Below are 19352 nucleotides of genomic sequence, written 5' to 3' on the forward strand. Positions count from 1 at the left end.
CATGAAATGCAAGCATACAAGCATGCTAAGTGGACTGAAATGACATGGAAAATGGTTCCAACTCACTAAGTCAAAGCAAGTAAAGCATGCTCCACACTCACACACCCAAGGCTAACAAGCCAAAATGCAAGGTGGCTATACCAAGCATGTCATGGTCCACCAAAGCAATCAAAAACAGAACTTAAGCATGCTAAAACAAGTACAAAAGCTTCACAAAGCTAGGCCAAAAGCATGCTTGAACAAGGGTTAAAACCTAGATGCATGTTAAGGCTACAATATGACATTACAAGACATGTATGCTAAACAAGCAAGGTGTGTCCAAACCAATTAAAAACGGAGGCATATTATGACATAATAAGCATGAAAATCAGCTAAGGCATGGCCAACACACACTTAGACTAGATGCTCCCTCAAGAGGCAAAAATGGGCCCTTTTCAAGGACAACAAGGAGAGGGGGTGGCCCTCTCCTTCCTAGGACCTCAAGGCACCATCCTCACCTTTGAAATCCCTCAAGATTTCCGTGGTGAGGAGGCCCACACACAATGGTCCCGAAGCTCAACCAAAATGGCACAAAACAAAGGCCAAACAAGCCTTAAGAGGGGTCAAACGACCCCAAACCTTAAAACACCCTTAACAAACTATTTAGAGCAGACAAAAATACAACTTTTATATGTTATACACTAAGCTCAAAAACAGATGCAAGATAGGTAAATAAGCTATGCAAAAATGGGGGAAAAAGGACAAAAGTCTTACCCTTGTAGACCTCCTTCAAAAATGGTGGACCAGCTAGTTCTTTGAGCTCAAAACTAGCTCCAAGACTTCAAAACAACCCTCAAGGGCCTCAGCTCCAAGAGAAGGTGTGATGGTGGGTGTTTGTATGTAAAACTAAGGCTAAATACACACACAAAACACAAAAGGAAGAGAGATATAGATATAGGATAGACACAAATCCGAACCTAAAACTAGAGCTCTCTAACAATGTTCTCTAAGTTGTCTAACCCTAGAACAAGGGAGAAGAGGCCCCTCTTTATAGAGCTTCAATCTTGTAAGCTTACAAGACAAGCTAGCTAAGAGGGAAATCCCTGAAAATATCTGCAAAAGCAGATGCACAGTAGTCGGCCGGCCAAAAATGCAATTGACCAAAAAAAGATAGCCGGCCGGCCATCTATAGTGCCGGCCGGCCAAGAATTTGGCCGGTGGCAACAAAACACAGCCGGTGGCCTCAAGCCATGGCCGGTGGAGTGTGAGGATGGCCCACAAGCCATTCCCTGCCCCTCCAAGACAAAGCATAAGTGTTTGGTGAAAAACCAGACACAAAACAGTCGAGTCGAGAGATCCTGAGGCAAGGCGTGCAGCCGAGACCTCCGGGAACTCAAGACGAACACAAACATGGATGATCACCGAGTGTTCAAGCGGTGACGTCCAAGTCTTGAGGACGGTAAAAAATGGGGTGTCTACAGCTGGTTTTGATTTAAGTACATAAGTTGATAAATAGATTTTTGATATGATTTGGTTAGACTTAAAATTAGATATGATATTAACTTAAATCATCAAGTAAGAAAATGTCATGTGTATTATACAAAAATATTTCGTATGTACAATTGAGTTTTTCATTAGTTCAGTAGGCAGAAATGGATAGGGGGCATAGATTGTGACACAGAATGAAATTCTAACACTACTACAAAAATAGTTAAAGATCATACTTTGACAATTGAAAATATCTCACTTTTAGTGGAAGTGTGATAAAAAAAATTAGATTGATATTTTAATCACACTTAATTTGAGTGAGTGTGATAATATTTATTTTTAATCTCACTTTTTAAATAAGTGTGATTTTATCTTCTTTTTTTAATCACATTTTCTAAATAAGTGTGATTTTTTGTTTTGTTTTTAATTTTAATTTTATATAAAATAATTTCAATCTTATATAAAATAAATTCCACTTTTCTGATTCATAAAAATTCAAACTACCCTTGACCTTTTTATTTTTATTTATTTTTATTGCGTAGTAGAGAAACCCATACACATAACACAACACAACACAACACAACACAATTCAATTCATTTTTTTTTTCAGATTCCCAAACCTATCTCTCACTCACTCTTCTCTCTCCAAACCCTAACCCTACATCCTTTGATCGGCGGCGACTACAAGCAGCAATGGCCTGCAGCGGCCTGTGACGGTGGTGAGCGACTGATGTCTCGAAGATACAAAACACAATATGTTCAAATAAATAGTGCCTTTTATGTTTCTAAACGTAAGCTGAAGAATATGAGCAATTCGATAAGCCATAACTTGAATCACCAGAATTTGCTTGCTCTGGCAGTGCTAGAGCATCAAAGTAAGATCAATTCCTCTTGCATTTCTGGTTACAATTTGTTTCAAGTTCAGGCAAATTCACAAATTCGAAAGTCGCATATCACTTCCAAATTCTGGGGAAAATGTCTGAATTTATGGAAAACGAAGTTGCTAATGTGAACAACTCAAGTGCTTTCTATTTTTCCTCAGTCTGTGTTAGGCATCGATCCAACTTCTAAGGTACACTATCAATTTGTAACCTCTCTTTTTTTCCCCCTATACACCGTTTACGTCATTGTGTTCAATTGAATGAATTTATTAGTCCAATTGATTATCACGTTAGCATTTTTAACTCAAGTTTATAATTTTTCCCACATGCCACTTATTTGTTTATTTTTCATATAAAAAAAAAATTCTCAATTGAACCAAATTGAGACAGAGTGATAAATTCATGGTTAAAATCGAGTCAATTGAAATTATAGGGAGTAAAATGACACAAGAAGGAACAAAGTACATGGACTACCATTTTAATTTGCCCATTAAATAACTTTTGGAATCAACTTTTGAGTTTTTGCCATTTTGGTTGAAAAATTTTCAATGTGAAGAGCAATGGCAGATATTACAAACGATGATTTGAGTTACTGGTTTGGATGTCGGTTGATTTTCACTATTTCCTTCATTATAGCAACTTATAGAAAGTTCAACCTTGATGGAAATACGAATTACAGGTATTAACACCATAGGCTTTTGTATTTGTGATTGACCCCATAAATTTTGTTGGGTTTTGATGAATTCAAATACCTAAATCTTTCAAATATATAATGTATTCAACATGAGATTCTTGTATCCTATCCAATTGAACAGGTGGTTGTTAGTGCTCCTACTTCCGGTTTTGTATTAGAAATAGATATGCAGCTCACTAATACTAGTGGCACCGTAGTTCTTCACTAGGGTGGGAAACAAAATGGAAAAGAGTAAGTACACTTGTAAATATAATGATTTGCTTTGATTGAAGTTTTGAGCTATAGCATTAAAATGTTTTATGTTACTTTTGTCATTTTTTTCACGCAGTTAGAATTATGTATTTTTCAAACTGCAAAACTATTGGAATGGGAAAAGCTAACGAAGATAAAGCATCATCTGAATCTTATAGATTTTGGGGTGTTTTGGCTTGTCACTAGTTTGTCCAATAATGCATCTAAAAATCCTTATTTTTGTTTGTTCATATTTGACCACGAAAAGCATGATCACTGACTTATTGATCTTGTAGCCTGTGGATTATGAGCCTCCATTCTTCAGAAGTAGCATAGAACAAGAAGTTCATAGCCTATGGACTAAAAATCCTTTGAAAATTGAGAGGTTGGCAATGTCAACAACAAACATTTTGTATTAGCTCTCAAGGTAAAGATATAAGATTGTAGGAACAGTGAAACACTTGGATCCCTTATTCAAATTTTGAGTTTTGTAATTGGAAATTATGCAGGTTAAGAGTGTGCTTGATCCTTTTGAAGATGAAAATGATGACATTCAAGACGATGATGCGAGCTTTGGAGCTGATTTTGTAGAAAGGGATGAGCATTCTGAATTGGACAGTGAGGTACTGTGTTAACATTACTTTACTGTTTGTTCTCCATGAGCTTCACTAACTGCTGAAAGCTTGATTTACCATATAGAACAAGTGTTTAGTTAACTACTTGTCAATTTGTAACCCACTTTAGGTTAGCCATTCGCAAGATAACCAATACATAGTCGTGCCAATAGGTAATTACATGTCTTTGTGCTCAGCTGTTTCAGCTTGTTTACATATTAGGTGTTTCCAGTATTCTCTGAAGTTTGAAATGTGAATGACATTAGTTCTTTTGACAAATAAGCAGCAGAATTGTGATGATAATTGTGGGAGCCGAATTAAACTGAATATATAGGGACGAATGGATCCGTCTGGTCTGAAACGTAACATCTATTTGGCATTTATCCTAGTCAGTTGAAGAGCAGAATAAAGTAACTGGCACTCCAGCCAATAGAACAAAGGCCGAGTAGAAGCACATACAAAGGATCAAAGATGGGCCTAGCCCTAGGGGCCACAGAGAACACTATAAATACGGGACCATCAGTCAGAGAAAGGTATGTAAGAACTAGTATGCTCAACTTAAAATACAACTAATCCAGAGAGAGTAAAGACTGACTTGTTCGTCGGAGTGCTAATTCTGGTACCCCGACCGAAGTGTTTATTTCTTTTTAGGTGTCTATCTGACAATCACAAGCGTCTCCCAAGATTAGAAGAGTATTTCCAAACCACTTCCCCACAATTGGCGCCGTCTGTGGGAATACTCAAACACATCTATGGCGGACGTAACGGAAGACCCTCCGATAGTCATTGATGAACCACGTAGAGAGACGACCTCACTCCAACAAACATGCTTGGATCGGAGACTATCCCTGCAAGACGCGCGTTGAAATTCGCTTCACTCTCGACTTCAGAGCATGAGGCAATGCAAGTGATCATGGAACAATCGAAGCAAAACGAACAGAGGTTGGAGAACATGATCGCTGAGAACGAACATCTCCGTATGGACTTGGCCTTGGAAGTGGCAAAATCCAAACAAGCTATACGCCAAGATCCAGAACGGCCTCTAAGGGTAGGGGGTCGACGACCTCGAGCCCGACAAGACGACACTGATAGCGACTCTGACTCATTATCCCCAGAGCCCAAGAAGAAGGGGTGACCTGAAACTACCAATTCTTCTAAAGAGAGGCCCCGTATAAGGCATAAGCAAAGAAGAAACAGCTTAGATGAAGAAGACCAGCACAATCCCTTTATACGACGGATTGCAAAGGCAGTGCTACCTAAGAAATTCAAAGCACCGTCCTTCACCTTGTACGACGGTAAATCAGACCCCACCGATCACATCCGCCATTACAAGTAGGCCATGACATTGCATGCGGACAACGAGGCTCTCATGTGCAGAATATTTCCGAGCAATTTGGGAGCACTAGTTATCGGGTGGTATTATAAACTGGACCAGACTTTGATTAAAAGCTTCCACCAACTCCAAAAATCCTTTAGGGCAAGGTTTATCATTAATGAGGTCCAGCCAAAGCAAGTCGATTCCCTCTGGGCAATGCAGATTCAACCGGGGAAAACCCTTTGTGCGTATTCGGCGTGATATTGGGAGTATTTCAATCTGGTAGACGATGCTTGCAATGACTCTATGGCTATCACCGCCTTCAAGATGGGGCCGCATCCCGACAGTGCCCTCCGTAGCTCTTTGACCAGACGGCCCCCTAAAACAGTTTGGTCGTTGATGAAGAAAGTTGAAGAATACTGTAAAGTGAAAGATGATGCCTTACGGGTTAAAGCCGGAAATGTGACCAACAAGACGACTCCTGTTGAAATTGCTCAGCCGTTAAATTCTGTAGCACCTCAGAGCCCTGAATCACGACATTGAGCAAAACGAGATAAGAGGCGAGATTCTCACCGATCAAGTGACCAATACTCCCACTGAGCAAATGAACAGCTGCAAGTCGACAGTAGACGCACAAGGCGCGCCGAAGAGAAATATACTGAGTTGACAGAGCCGATCAGCATGGTCATGTCCAAAATCCAACATGTTCTGTTCTTCAAATGGCCGTAAAAAATGGCGGGACCGCCCGACACTCGAAGACGGGATAGACGGTGCGAGTATCACAAGGATCATGGCCATGAAACTGAGAGTTGTTATGCATTGAAGGATCACCTGAAGGAATTGATACAGGATGGTCGGCTGCAACAGTACGTCCGAAAAGGCAACTCAACCAAAGCAATAGCCTTAAGACAAGATTCCCCTCCACTCGGCGTGATCCACATGATATACAGCCTGCTAATTTCATCCGCGGTGCATACGATTCAGTCGAATCCCGACCCTCAAAATCAACTCACTCCAGCTAAACGGCCCCATGAAGCTGCAAGCATTTCTTTCGATGATTCAGATTTGACCGAGGTGACACTTCCCCACATTAATCCCTTGGTAATTGATTTACGTGTAAATCGATTCACCATTGAGTGCGTACTCAATGATTAGGGGAGCACATCAAAGGTTATGTATTACAAGACATTCACCAAACTCGACCTCTCAGAATCAAATCTCTATCTGGCTCCTTATCTACTATTCGACTTCAACGCCAATCCAGAATACCCATTGGGGAAAATCACACTACCCGTCCGAGCATGCTCCCGAACAGTGAATGTGGAATTCTTGGTCATCAAGCTGCCATCGTAATCTCATCATGGGGCGATCCTCATTGCATGTTATGCAGGTCGTGCCAAGCACCTATCATCAGCTGCTACGCTTCCCGACAGAACGCAGCAATCAAGCCGACAGACAGCAGCTACTTTCCTTCCTGTTCGACAACCTTGATGTATTTGTGTGGACTCCATATGAGATGTCAGGTGTGTAGATCCGTCTGTTTCGCAACACCATTTAAATGTTGACCCTAAATGCAAGCCGATCATTCAAAACAGATGGTAATCAGCCGCAGAGCACACTGCCGCAGTTGTTGAACAGGTTGACCGGTTGCTTGACGCCGGAGCAATCAGGGAAGTGACCTACCCTACATGGCTCTCTAATACTGTGGTTGTAATGAAGAAGAATGGGACCTGGCGAGCCTGCGTTGATTTCACGAACCTAAACAAAGCCTGCCCCAAAGATTGTTTTCCTCTCCTAAGGCTAGACCAACTGGTAGATGCTACAGCACGTCATCAGCACATGAGCTTCCTCGATGCCTACAGAGGCTACCATCAAATTGCCATGCATCCGGAGGACCAAGACAAAACTGCATTCCTCACCCCAAGAGGAACCTATTGCTATAAGGTTATGCCTTTTGGGCTGCAAAATGTAGGGGCAACTTACCAGAGACTGGTCACCACCATGTTCAAGGAGCAACTCGGCCACACTATGGAAGTATACATAGACGACACTGTGGTCAAATCCAAGGAAGAGTAGAATCATATAGCCGATCTGGAGGAGACATTCGGCATTCTACGCAAATATAAAATGAAGCTGAATGCTTCCAAATGTGCTTTTGGGATCGGCTCTGGCAAGTTCTTGGGTTACATTGTCAACCACCGGGGAATCGAGGCCAACCCGAGGCAAATCACAGCAATTTTGGAACTCGGCTCCTCTCATTCAATAAAAGAGGTTCAAAAGTTTATGGGGATGGCCGCCGCACTCAACGGGTTCATCAGTCGATCTACAGATTGCTGCCGACAATTCTTCCATACACTACGGTAGGGCAAGGCTTTCGAATGGTCAGCCAAGTGCGAAGCTGCTTTGAACGGTCTCAAAACCTACCTCCAATAAGTTCCACTTTTGACAACACCTTCAGCAGGCGACCAGCTCATCTTGTATCTGGCAGTTTCCGACCGGGCCGCCAGCGCCGTACTGATTAAGGAAGAGCTGGGGGAGCAGCGGCTAGTGTATTATGTGAGCAAGGCAATGGTCGACGCCGAAACACGCTACCTGCCACTAGAGAAACTCATCCTAGCCCTAGTCATGGCGGCAAGAAAATTGATGCATTACCTCCAGGGGCACAGCATCGGGGTGCTAACAGATTACCCCCTCCGATCAGTACTACGCAGTGCGGAAGCATCAGGACACGTCTTAAAGTGGGCTCTTGAACTCGGCCAGTACGATATTCAGTTTCTACCTAGAACCTCAGTCAAAGGACAAGTGCTTGCCAACTTTGTGGCCAAATTCACTGGGGGTCTTGCCGACTTCAAGTCTGATGAAATTCAACAGAAGCCGAACTAGAGAATTTATGTTGGGGACATTTGGAAGTTAAACTATGATGGATCACCCAATCAACGGGGCAGCGGAGCCAGAGTAGTAATCATGGCTCCCGATGGCGCAATAATTGAGCAGGCCATTAAACTCGGATTCGAAGCATCAAATAATGAGGCCGAATACGAAGCCCTTCTGGGTGCTCGGCGTTTGCTAGTATTTTGCGATTCAAAATTGGTGATCAATCAGCTAAAGGGGGAGTACGTTGCAAAAAATGACCATATGGTAGCTTACGTGAAATTGGCTAGCGCCTTGCTGGCCAAATTTGACCATCAGTAGACGTCCCCGAACGCCCCGGGAGGGCAAGTCCCCCCCGTTCTGTTCATATTGGGGTCACTACAGTTCAGGACTCTCAAATTGTCACGGTTCTTAATCTGAACCAAAGAGTCCAAATTCGGCAAATCGTTTTGAGAAAACAGATTTTTTTTGAAAGAAATGCCAAACATGGTCTGCTTTGCCAGATACAGAGTCGCCACCTAAATATTTTATTTTTGGGAAATTTAGCAAACCCTGACTTGTTGCCTAAGGCCACGTGTCCGTCATCACCAACGTTGTCTCGGCTCGGGAACTTGGGTACGATTGGGGAAGGTCATTTCGTGAGCACCCCCGCTCGCCCGATCAAAGATCGGCCTCTACAAACCATGATATCTATTTTTTGAAACATTATGTGTTCTTATTCCGATTATTAGCCTAGATTTACTATGTGATGCGCACAGCATACAAGTATAGACTGGATCGCCTGAATTGGAACAAAACATTTCATGTTTGTTTGTTTGAAAATGGTTTGATGGTGCTACCCGCAAGTAGGCTAAGACGTGGATTTGCCACCCTCAAGTGGGCTTAGAAAACATGATTTTGCCACTATCTAGTGGGCTTAAAACACACATTTGATGAATTGCTCCAATCCAAATAACCCAACCTTCATCCACAGGCATTTAGGCAGATATATCAAATAAGCAATTAGCCTTATGGTAAGCATGCTATCATGGCAGTCACTCACACGCATGCAAGGATGCTAAAGCATAAAACTTACCGAGTACTCCAAGCCAAAACAAAAGGTAATTAGAAATCCATGCATGATCCTAATTATACAGAAATGCCTAATGCAACACATGCAAAAGTGCAACTATAGCAGGCTCGGCTATTCTAGACATGGCATATGAAATGCTACAGCTAACATGTATTCAACTTGGAATTGAAAATACAATGCAGTTAGTATGATGCGCCGAGCCCGGTGCATGCAAGACAGATGAAATGAATGCAAAACATGCTATCATACTGTATCCTAATTGAAACATGCCCTAATCTAACCATCATAAGCTGGTAAATAAAAGGGAGAAAGACGTGGGGTTGGAAGGCATACATCACACACACGCACACTTATTACAACATTGCCCTCGCTCGGAGGGTCCGAATAAATAATATACAGTCCCAAATGAATAATTACAGTCCAAATATGTACAAAACCCTAATTAATTAACAAATTAAATTAGGAAAGCAATAAATTGGCATGCAAGCCAGGGACTGCCTCAAATCTGCTCCGGATGATGAATGATGCATGCTCCGGTTGCCTTTGTCGAAAAATCCCTTGTGATGCCCCGGTTTGCCTCTGTTTGCAATTGTTCTTGGAATGCGTGCCAAGCTCCAGAAGGCTGCCGATTTCTGATTTGCTGCAACAGAGAGCAACAGATGGGCATGGCAAAGTATTTTCACATATGTATGCATGACAACTCTTCGGGGAGTGTAGTCCTCGATCCTCGTGCCACCAATCACGCATATCGATGCATGATGGCCGAGGAGTCGAATTGCACGACTCAATCTGAAATGAATGCACATATAAACACAACAAGACCTAAACCCCGTCATGGATAATCCGGAGTGTCGGTGACTGGGAATTGAGACACGTTCCGTCACTCGAAGTACGAAACGTCCCTCGTTTCCCGTGCTCAGGCTAACTCCTATCCCAAGCACAATGCAATATGCATGACATGCATGAATGCAACTAATATACAACCTAGCTTGCACAATGCTATGAGATGGCATACACAATGCACGATGTAACAAGGCATACACAATGCTCTAACATACAACCTAGCATACGCAATGCTATAAATCAAAATGGCATACACAATGCATAATGGACTTATACCAACATGAGTGGACCTCAGCCACACTCACATCAGTAGCCATGAGATGAAAATGAGACTCTCGAAATACGTGCACGCATGCAAGCAAACCGAGGACCGAGCCTAAGGCAACAAATGCCACTCTACCAAAGCATGGCAAGGCATGGAATATGGTATGCAAACATGCAGATTTCAGCACTAAAATATGATGCTAAACAGCCTCGAAACATGGCAATATGGCACCCGATGCACGAGATGAAACCCGAAATTCAAAACTAGGCGCATAGAATGACTTACATCTATACAAAGCATGCATTATTTGATCATGTAGCATGAATAAAGATGCAAGACAGTCCCAAAACATTCATATTTTTAGTTTATAACAAGTCCTAAAAATAAACGCAAATAGGGCTAACCTATCATGCAAAAATGGCCCCAAAATAGAGATTAAACACGAAGGGACAGCAGCTGGCCCCAAATGGCAAAGTGCCCTTCAACAAAGTTTAAGAGGGGCTCAAAACAGGGAACTTTACAGTTTATATCAAGCCACGAAAATAATCACAAATAAGGCCAAACTATCATGCAAGAAAAGGCCTAAAAGAGGGGTAAAGAGACAAGTGGCAGCTGCTATTCTCAAACAGAGGAGAGACCTTCAACAATGTTGAAGAGGGGCTCAAAACAAGATATTTCAAATTTTATGGAAAGGTCCAAAACAGCTCACAAATAGGCCTAAAATACTATGCAAAAATTGGCCTAAAAGAGAGATAAAGAAGCAAGTGATAGCAGGAGGCCTGAAACAGAGGAGAGCCCTTCAACAATGTTGAAGACGGGCTCAAAACAAGTTATTTTACAGTTTATGGAAAAGTCCAAAACAACTCACAAATAGGCCTAAAATACTATGCAAAAATTGGCCTAAAAGAGAGTTTAAACTCAAAGGGTGAGGAGGGGACCTCAAACAAAGAAAGACCCTTAATCAAACATGGAGATGAGCACAAAATATGACTATTTACAGTTTGGGTTGGAGCCCAAAAATGCTAGAAAGTATGGCTTAGATACAAAGCAAGATAAGGCACAAAAGAGGGAAAATGGGACTCACCCTTGTAGACCAATGGACCAGCAGCTCTTGGACCAATTTTGGGAGCTCTTCACCTCTGGAAAGCAGCCTCAAGTTACTGGAATGGAGGATGGAGGCCTTGTGCTATGAGGTATAGGGTAAATGGTGTAGGATCAAGGGTGTTTTGGTGCTTGGAGTAGAGAGAGAAGGAGATTTAATGCAAGAGCTCCAAACCAGTTCTTGTAACCCTCTAAAATGTAGCTGGGGGTGCTGGTTATATAGGCAAAGGAATGAAGGAAAGGGATGGAAATCAAATTCAAAGTTTCCCCCCAAAAGAGCCCCCCATCGGATACAGGATCTGGGGGGAAAAAGAGGGCATATCTGTAAGGAACCAGGTGAAGGGGTCATGGCCGGCCAGGTTTTGAGGGTTCAGGTGGCCGGCCGGCCACCTCCCATGGCCGGCCGACCAAGGGTCAAAAAGGTCAAGCACAATTACTGGTCGGCCACCAAATATTGGTGGCCTCCCAGGTGTGCACAACACAACTATGTGATTGAAACCTAGAAACAGTGAACCAAGAGAGAGAAAAGACCATTTTTTAGAGGGGGTCAAAAGGGTCAGGCACAATTACTGGTCGGCCACCAAATATTGGTGGCCTCCCAGGTGTGTACAACGCAAATATGGGGTTTAGGGTTCAAGAAAGTGGCCCCGGGGTGGTCAACATTGGCTTTCAAGTGAGGAAAACGGGCGTCGGAGAGTGATGAAGAAAGAAAGCTGGCTTTTCAGAACAATTGCTGGCCTCCCACCCTCCTACAAGCTTCCTAACCATGAAAATAAGGTCTCCACCAAAAATGAACCAAAACGGATGCAAAACGGAGGTTCGGGGACCGAAACGCGCGGCCTGGGGCCCCGAAAATGGGCTGTTAAGCACCGGAGGTGGCATTCGACCACGAAGTTTGTCTCTCGGGCCCCAGTGTTCCTCAAAAGGGAGGAAATAAGGTGTGTGCCAAAAACCGGAGCAAACGGAGGTGGTTCGGCGATCCCGAACCGAGGCACACGGTCGTCGGCTCCGAAAAATCGGAAACCGAGCTCCAAACGGGAAAAATGGCCTACGACCACGAAACGTAGCCTACGGCCACTGAGAGATGGCCTAGGAGACCTCTCCCTCCCTTCGGGAAGAGAAAACAGGGAAAACAAAACCTGGTTCGCAAACCGAGATAAGGCACGAAAGAGTCTAGAAGTCCAGAGGCAAGGCTTGCAGCCAGGACTCTAAAACTTCTAAACGAGCACAATATGCAATATCACCGAGCGCTCAATTGGTGATGTCTGAGTCTTAAGGTCGGTGAAAAATGGGGTGTCTACAGTTGCCCCTCTTTGACAGAACTCGGATGTCATGAGTGACGGGAGTGAATGTCAAAGCCCAGAGACGACTCATTTTTGACAAGGCCGAAGACTTAGACAAACAGAGATGTGCCCGCAGGCAGGGGCAAAATGCAACCGACAATGTAAGAAGCCGAAGGTATCTCAATGATCATGCAAATGCAGCAAGCTGTAATGAAGCACATATTCACGATAGATGCAACAGTTTTAAGCAAGAATGCAAAGCAACAACTACATTTCATGCTGTTAAGAATGCGGAGAATTATTCAATTCTCGCCACGTCTCACACGGAGAAGATACAATACCTGCGCGGTTCGTCTGGTCGCACCAGCCTCAAATGAACCATACATACAATATCATGCCTGCAAAAGAAAGAAACTCGACAAGCACAACATAATTAGCAACACATGTTCAAAGCGATATTGAATGCAGGCAATCGCGGCGTCGATAGAAAAGTGCATCGCAATGCGAGGAGTAACGCGCGTGACAACGCGGGTTAAGCACGAGGATTTGACAATACCTGTGAAATGTGCACAATAGTATGAGTGGTGTGTATGAGAGTGCAAGTGACGTGTATAACAATGCAGGATAAATGTGAATACGAATGCGAATTTGTCGTAAAACGACGAGCAAAGAAATGCGAGTTTTTGATGAGGGTGACTCAATTGCGACCTCTAGTTTACCCCCGGAGGGGTCGCAACATGTTCGAAAAGGATACATCTCACATTTGACGAGTAGCGATGAAAAACATATCGAAAGTTGGAGTTGAAGTTCCGGCAGACCGATTTCGCGACGGAAGGTGCACTTCTCTTGTACTTTTTCAGGTCTCGGGGACTCCAATCCTTCCCAAAATTTGCAGAGAGCTTGGTGGGCACTTGGGGAACACCACCGACCAGGTCTCATCCCAGGGAGAGGCCACCGACCAGCATTTTGCAAAGGGGGTGGTCGGCCTGCCACAAAAGGTGGTCGACCGACCCCCTAGCCTAAATCCGGGGCAGTTCGGTCATTTTGCTCCCATTTCTTTAAATATACTCGGCCAAAGTCTCATTCCTCACAACTTCAGTTCCAAAAACACCTTCTCTACCTTCCTAGACCATTTTCCCCTTCAGATCTGAGCTCTATATGCGTTTTCCAACGCCCCACGCAAGTTGTTTTAGCGAAATCTTTCAGTTTTCAACACTTTGGACCGATTAAATTTTGATTTCGGTGCTTCTTTTCTCATTTTCACTACTTGAGGTAAGTTTGTCTCAACATTTGGAAAATTTCCTCGGGGGTTGACTTTTGTTGACTTTTTCCAATTTTGGCTCATTTTGCTCATTTTTGCTCCGTTTTGCAGATTCTCTGAAATGGCCGGTCATTTTCCTCACGGTGGAGGTCCTCCGGGCGGCGGGGATGATCCCGATATTATGGCTCTGCCTCCGAGGGTTCAACCCTTCATACTCGAGAGGTACGTCCCTCGAGCACATATCCTTCCGCGGGCTATTTTTTATCACTTCACTGATTTTGATGATCGAGCGCCTGGGGATTTGCTTCTGCGAGAGCCGGAGTCTCACCTCTCTCATGAGGCACGAGAGGTATTTACTTCGCCTTTTTTACATTTCTGCAACGTATTCCATATTTTTGTACATTTCATGCCTCTTGCTATGCATATCTGCTCCTTTTAGTACGTAGCTTGTTTTGATGCTTAGCCCATGATACAATATTCTGTTTTCGTTTTGAACGCTTGAATTCCTGATCACATAGCCCATAACCTGATGGTGAACACACAGCACACATATATGTTGATAGTTGACCACTTAGTTCGAAACTCTGAATTGCTGAACACGCAGCCCAAGTTGAAGGTGAACACACAGCACACACTTGTTGAGAGTAGAACACACAGCCCAAACTCTGAATTTCTGAACACGCAGCCCAAGTCGAAGGTGAACACACAGCACACACTTGTTGAGAGTAGAACACACAGCCCAAACTTTGAATTTCTGAACACGCAGCCCAAGTCGAAGGTGAACACACAGCACACACTTGTTGAGAGTAGAACACACAGCCCAAACTCTGAATTTCTGAACACGCAGCCCAAGTTGAAGGTGAACACACAGCACACACTTGTTGAGAGTAGAACACACAGCCCAAACTCTGAATTTCTGAACACGCAGCCCAAGTTGAAGGTGAACACACAGCACACACTAATTTTGGAATCTGAACACACAGCCCAAATATTTTGATGTTGAACACTCGGCTCAAACTTTGAGGTGAACACACAGTCTACATTGATTGAGAGTCGAACGCACAGCCCAAACTCTGAATTTCTGTTTTGATTTTGCATATAGCTTATATATTTCGTTTGCACACAGCTTGTATATCTCATTTGCATGCAGCTCGTTTATTTCATTCTGAAACTGAATATATGTATTCACTGTGAATGCAGGTGTCCTCCCGTGTTACACGGGGATACGGCTCCATTGTTGCGAGAGATTGGTACGCGGAGCTCCCAGAGGCCATCCGCGATTGGGTTGATCTAGCAGGATTCGGGCCCTTTTGTGCTGGGATATCTCGTTATCCAGCTAGTAGGACGTTGATGGGCACCCTGGTGGAGAGGTGGTGGGACACCACCAACTCCTTTCATTTCTCATCCGCCGGGGATATGACCATGACCCCTTTTGGCTTTGCTGTATTGACCGGCCTTGACGTGGGAGGTTGGGCGATCCCATATGATGAGGACATGGGCCAGTGGGAGGCCGCTTGGATCTGCTTTCTGGGAGCTCGTTCACCGGTCAACCGATCCTCGGGCCGAGTCTGGTACACTTCGTTTTCTTCGCATTTTAGGCATACTGAGCCCGAGACTCTGGAGGAGATTACACAGTACGCCCGCGGGTTTTTGATGTTCCTCTTCGGGACCACTCTATTCTTCGACAGGGGGAACACCGTTGGGCTATATCTGCTGGGTGCCCCAGCAAACCTCACACAGGTTAGTCGGTATGATTGGGGTGCCGCCAGCTTGGCTACCCTTTATTGCTATATGAGCGCGACCTCCCGCGGACGGGGGAACATAGTTGGTGGCTACTGGAGAGCCTGGGAGGTACCTTCTGCCCTCTTGATTTTACATTTCTGTTTTTCAATGTATGTATGTATATTGAACACACGGCACACTTTATACATCTGTCCTGACATCCTGCACTCGGCATTCTGTATTCTGATGGCTTTTGTCCCGTTTTCTACAGTTATGGGTTTTCGCATATTTTCCCAGACTAGTGCCAGAGCTGGAGGTGGAGGCGCCCCTTGTGACCCTTTACTCGCTTATTTTCGAGGGCTAGTACCGGCCGCAGCCTCGGGAGACTCTTCTCTACCTACAGCAGTACTTCGACACGGTGCGGCCGTCAGAGGTAATCCAAAACTCCCAATTCCCAATGTTTTCATCTTTGGTTTATTCTGTACATCTACGATTTCTGATCAGCCTATGCATTGGTTATCCGCAGATTACCTGGCAGCCCTGGTTGCCTTTGGGTGGGGACCTTCGATTTCAGTTTGCTGGGGGATGGGGCTCTTCCCGGTATAGGATCTTGTTCGAGGGGCCAGTTGGTAGGGCCTGGTTCCTAGGGAAACGCTTCCTTCATTAGACTATGGGCTTTCCTAAGCCGAGTGTTCCCTCAGCACCTCTGGACGATATGCGGCTCGCTGATAGGCTTACTCCCCAGGGTGTCATTGATGCTAGATTGGGCACTGATGCACTGCTGCATACAGAGGACGGGGAGTACGCGACCTACCGTCACACCTACTTGATGCCTCCGTTGACAGGTGTCCGTACTCCCTTGAGGAGGTCTACTGACATGCCGTCTTTGAGTCGAGCTCGGGCTGCAGGCGCCCCTTCTACTAGCAGAGCTGGCACATCGAGAGGAGGGGCTAGACTGGTCCACCCCATTCCTCCGACTCATCATCTTGCCGGATGGCCAGACATGCCGACCGATTTGACAGGATGGCGAAACGGGACCTCCTACCCGATTCCGTTAGAGCCTCCCATGCCTGACCATCAATATGTCATTGATCCCGACGCACCGCCGGTATGCCCTACTGCTTTTCATCTATCATTCAAATACTTAGACACTCCTTTATTCATTGATGATTTGAGCTTGTATCTGTAGCCACCCAGAGAATACATGGAGGGGGTGATCGGATTGGTGGCCTCACTCGAGGGCATGGTCTTGCGGAGAGAGGCGCAGATGTCCATCATGGGTTTCCAGGTACTCTTTAGTTTTTCCGCATTTATCGTACTTCTGACGACATGTTGACCTTGAACATTTTACTGCTTTGATTAATTGCATGTGTAGAGCACATCTGACACACCACATTCATATACTGTATCTGCATGCACCCTCATTTCATGTAGTTTGCTTGTATCTGTATCTGATACACACATTTTGAGCGAATGTATTCAAATTGCACTTTTTATTTTCAGATGCCTCCAGTATATCCGCCACAGACCGGGCCATCTCGACCTTCTCGGGGAGCCGGGCCATCTCGGCCTTCTCGCGGGGCTGGGAAAGGGGAGTCGTCCCGCAGACGCAGGGCACACATCGTAGAGGAGGAGCCCAATGAGGACGAGGAGGAGGATGAGGCTACAGATCGTCAGTCAGAGACCTTTGCTGACAGAGAGGAGGGTTCCGACCTTGGTTCTGGGAGTGGAGAGGAGGCTGAGGAGGATCCTGAGGATGACAGTTCCGACTCAGATGGTACCGGTGGTGCAGAGCCTGTTCCGCAGAAGAGGACGAAGAGGGCCTCTTATTCCTGCTCTTGAGAGCATTGGTGCAGCTGTTTCCTGCTTTACTTATCTTTTTACAAGTAGTTGTAGCACATTGTACATTATTAGACAGTTTTATTTTTTGTAAAACTTGTACCTTTGCTGTAAAATGTTGTAACAAAGGAAAGCATGATGGAATGAAACAACATTTTTGAAAAAGTGTTGTACTTTATGTTCTCAGCATCGCATCGCATCAATTTGCAAGTAAAGAGATTGAACGGTAAATGTGCATTATATATGTGCCAAGTCAGGTAGCGAACCGACACGACAAACTAAACAACCTAATCTTACTGAGAAACAACAACAAAAACCTCAGCAAGTTTACAACTCGATAAGCAAAACACAACAAAATTTATAAACAAAGAGTAATAACTCAAATGCACAAGACTCGGCGACTCGACTAAACAAGACTCGGTAAACGAAACAGCTCGACCAACAAAATAACAACTCGATAAGCAAAACAACAACTCGATAAGCAAGATTTAACAACAACTCTATAAACAAAGTGTATTTTGGACGATTTGGGCGACGAAACGCATCCGAAACAGAGAGAGATAGAGGCTTTTGACACCCCCGATGCATGGAAATGCTAGGAACTTTCTTCTTGAGAGTAAAACAGGGCCAAATACGCAGATTGCAGCATGGCCGGCCACTTTTGGGAGCTGGCCGACCAGCCTTTTGCATTTGAGGAGGGGGGGAGGTGGCCGGTCTGCTGGAAAAGATGGCCGGCCAGCCACTTAGTTCAGTCACCACCAAATTTTCGACACGTGTCCCCCCGAACAGTGCCTTATCCCCTTTAAAAGTCCTAGCTCCGTAGCCCATTCATTTCATCTCAGTTTTGCACCAAAATGGAAGCGTTTCTCGTCGAAAATCTCACAGCTTGGATTGCTTCTTTAGACGGCTCGGAAAAGTTAAACTTCTGGGGCTTTGGCTTGAATGCACTATTCACGCTGAGCCATACTCCGCTACACCTTTCTTTTCTTCATGCCGCAGCAAGATTTTGGAACCCGGTAACGCATATCTTTAGCTTCGGCGGGCAAGAGGTATGTCCAACTTTTGAAGACTTTCAAGCTTTGATGGAATCCGAAAGTTGTGAAGAGATCTTGCCTCAGTTTCGCTTTGGCCACGCCCAAGCTTTAGGGCGGATGTGTGGACTCACCACGCATGACGCTCGGTCTCTGACCTGTAATGGGGAACTGGACATCCTCAGATTGATTTATCGCTTTTCTGACGCCGGTGACTGTGGCGACCATCATTGGCAAGGTTTCCGACAACATGCCCTTTGCTTGTGTATGCTATCTCACTTTCTGCTTGTGTCGGCCTTTGGTGGATCTAGCATTCGCCTGATTGAAGTTGCTCAAGGCTTGAAGGATGGAAAGAGTTGTATTGTGATGACTCTGGCTGAGACGCTGATGGGCTTGGATGCTTTCCATCGCCGGGAGACGACTAGATTTGCGGGGAGTCCACTACTGCTGCAGGTAATGTTTCCCGCCCAATCTCACATATGTAATGCTCACATCACTCGGGCCTCAGGCTCGGTTTTTCTCACAAAACCCTTGTCTTACTTTTCTCTCATCGTACATCTCTCTATTCTTTTTTTCTCTCATTTTTTATCCCTTCCCAGGTATGGTTGATGGATAAATTGCAAGTTGTGGACTCTTGCCCAGCCTACTCAGCTTCCTGCTACTTCTTTCGACAACGCTTAGTTGATGCCTTTGATGAGGGATGGTGGTTCGACTGGATGTGCAATTTGTCTGGAGATCGCATCGCCTGGCGCTGCCCTTGGCTCAATCTCCCGGCAATGAGCTATAGTATGTTCCGGCAGACCGGGATCCAGTTGGTTGGTCTGACTCACTGTGTATTCTACTTTCCGTTCTGGTTCCAACG

This window comes from Camellia sinensis, chromosome 4 (assembly GCF_055761805.1).
Source record: "Camellia sinensis isolate YWXY chromosome 4, ASM5576180v1, whole genome shotgun sequence".
Taxonomy (NCBI): Eukaryota; Viridiplantae; Streptophyta; class Magnoliopsida; order Ericales; family Theaceae; genus Camellia; species Camellia sinensis.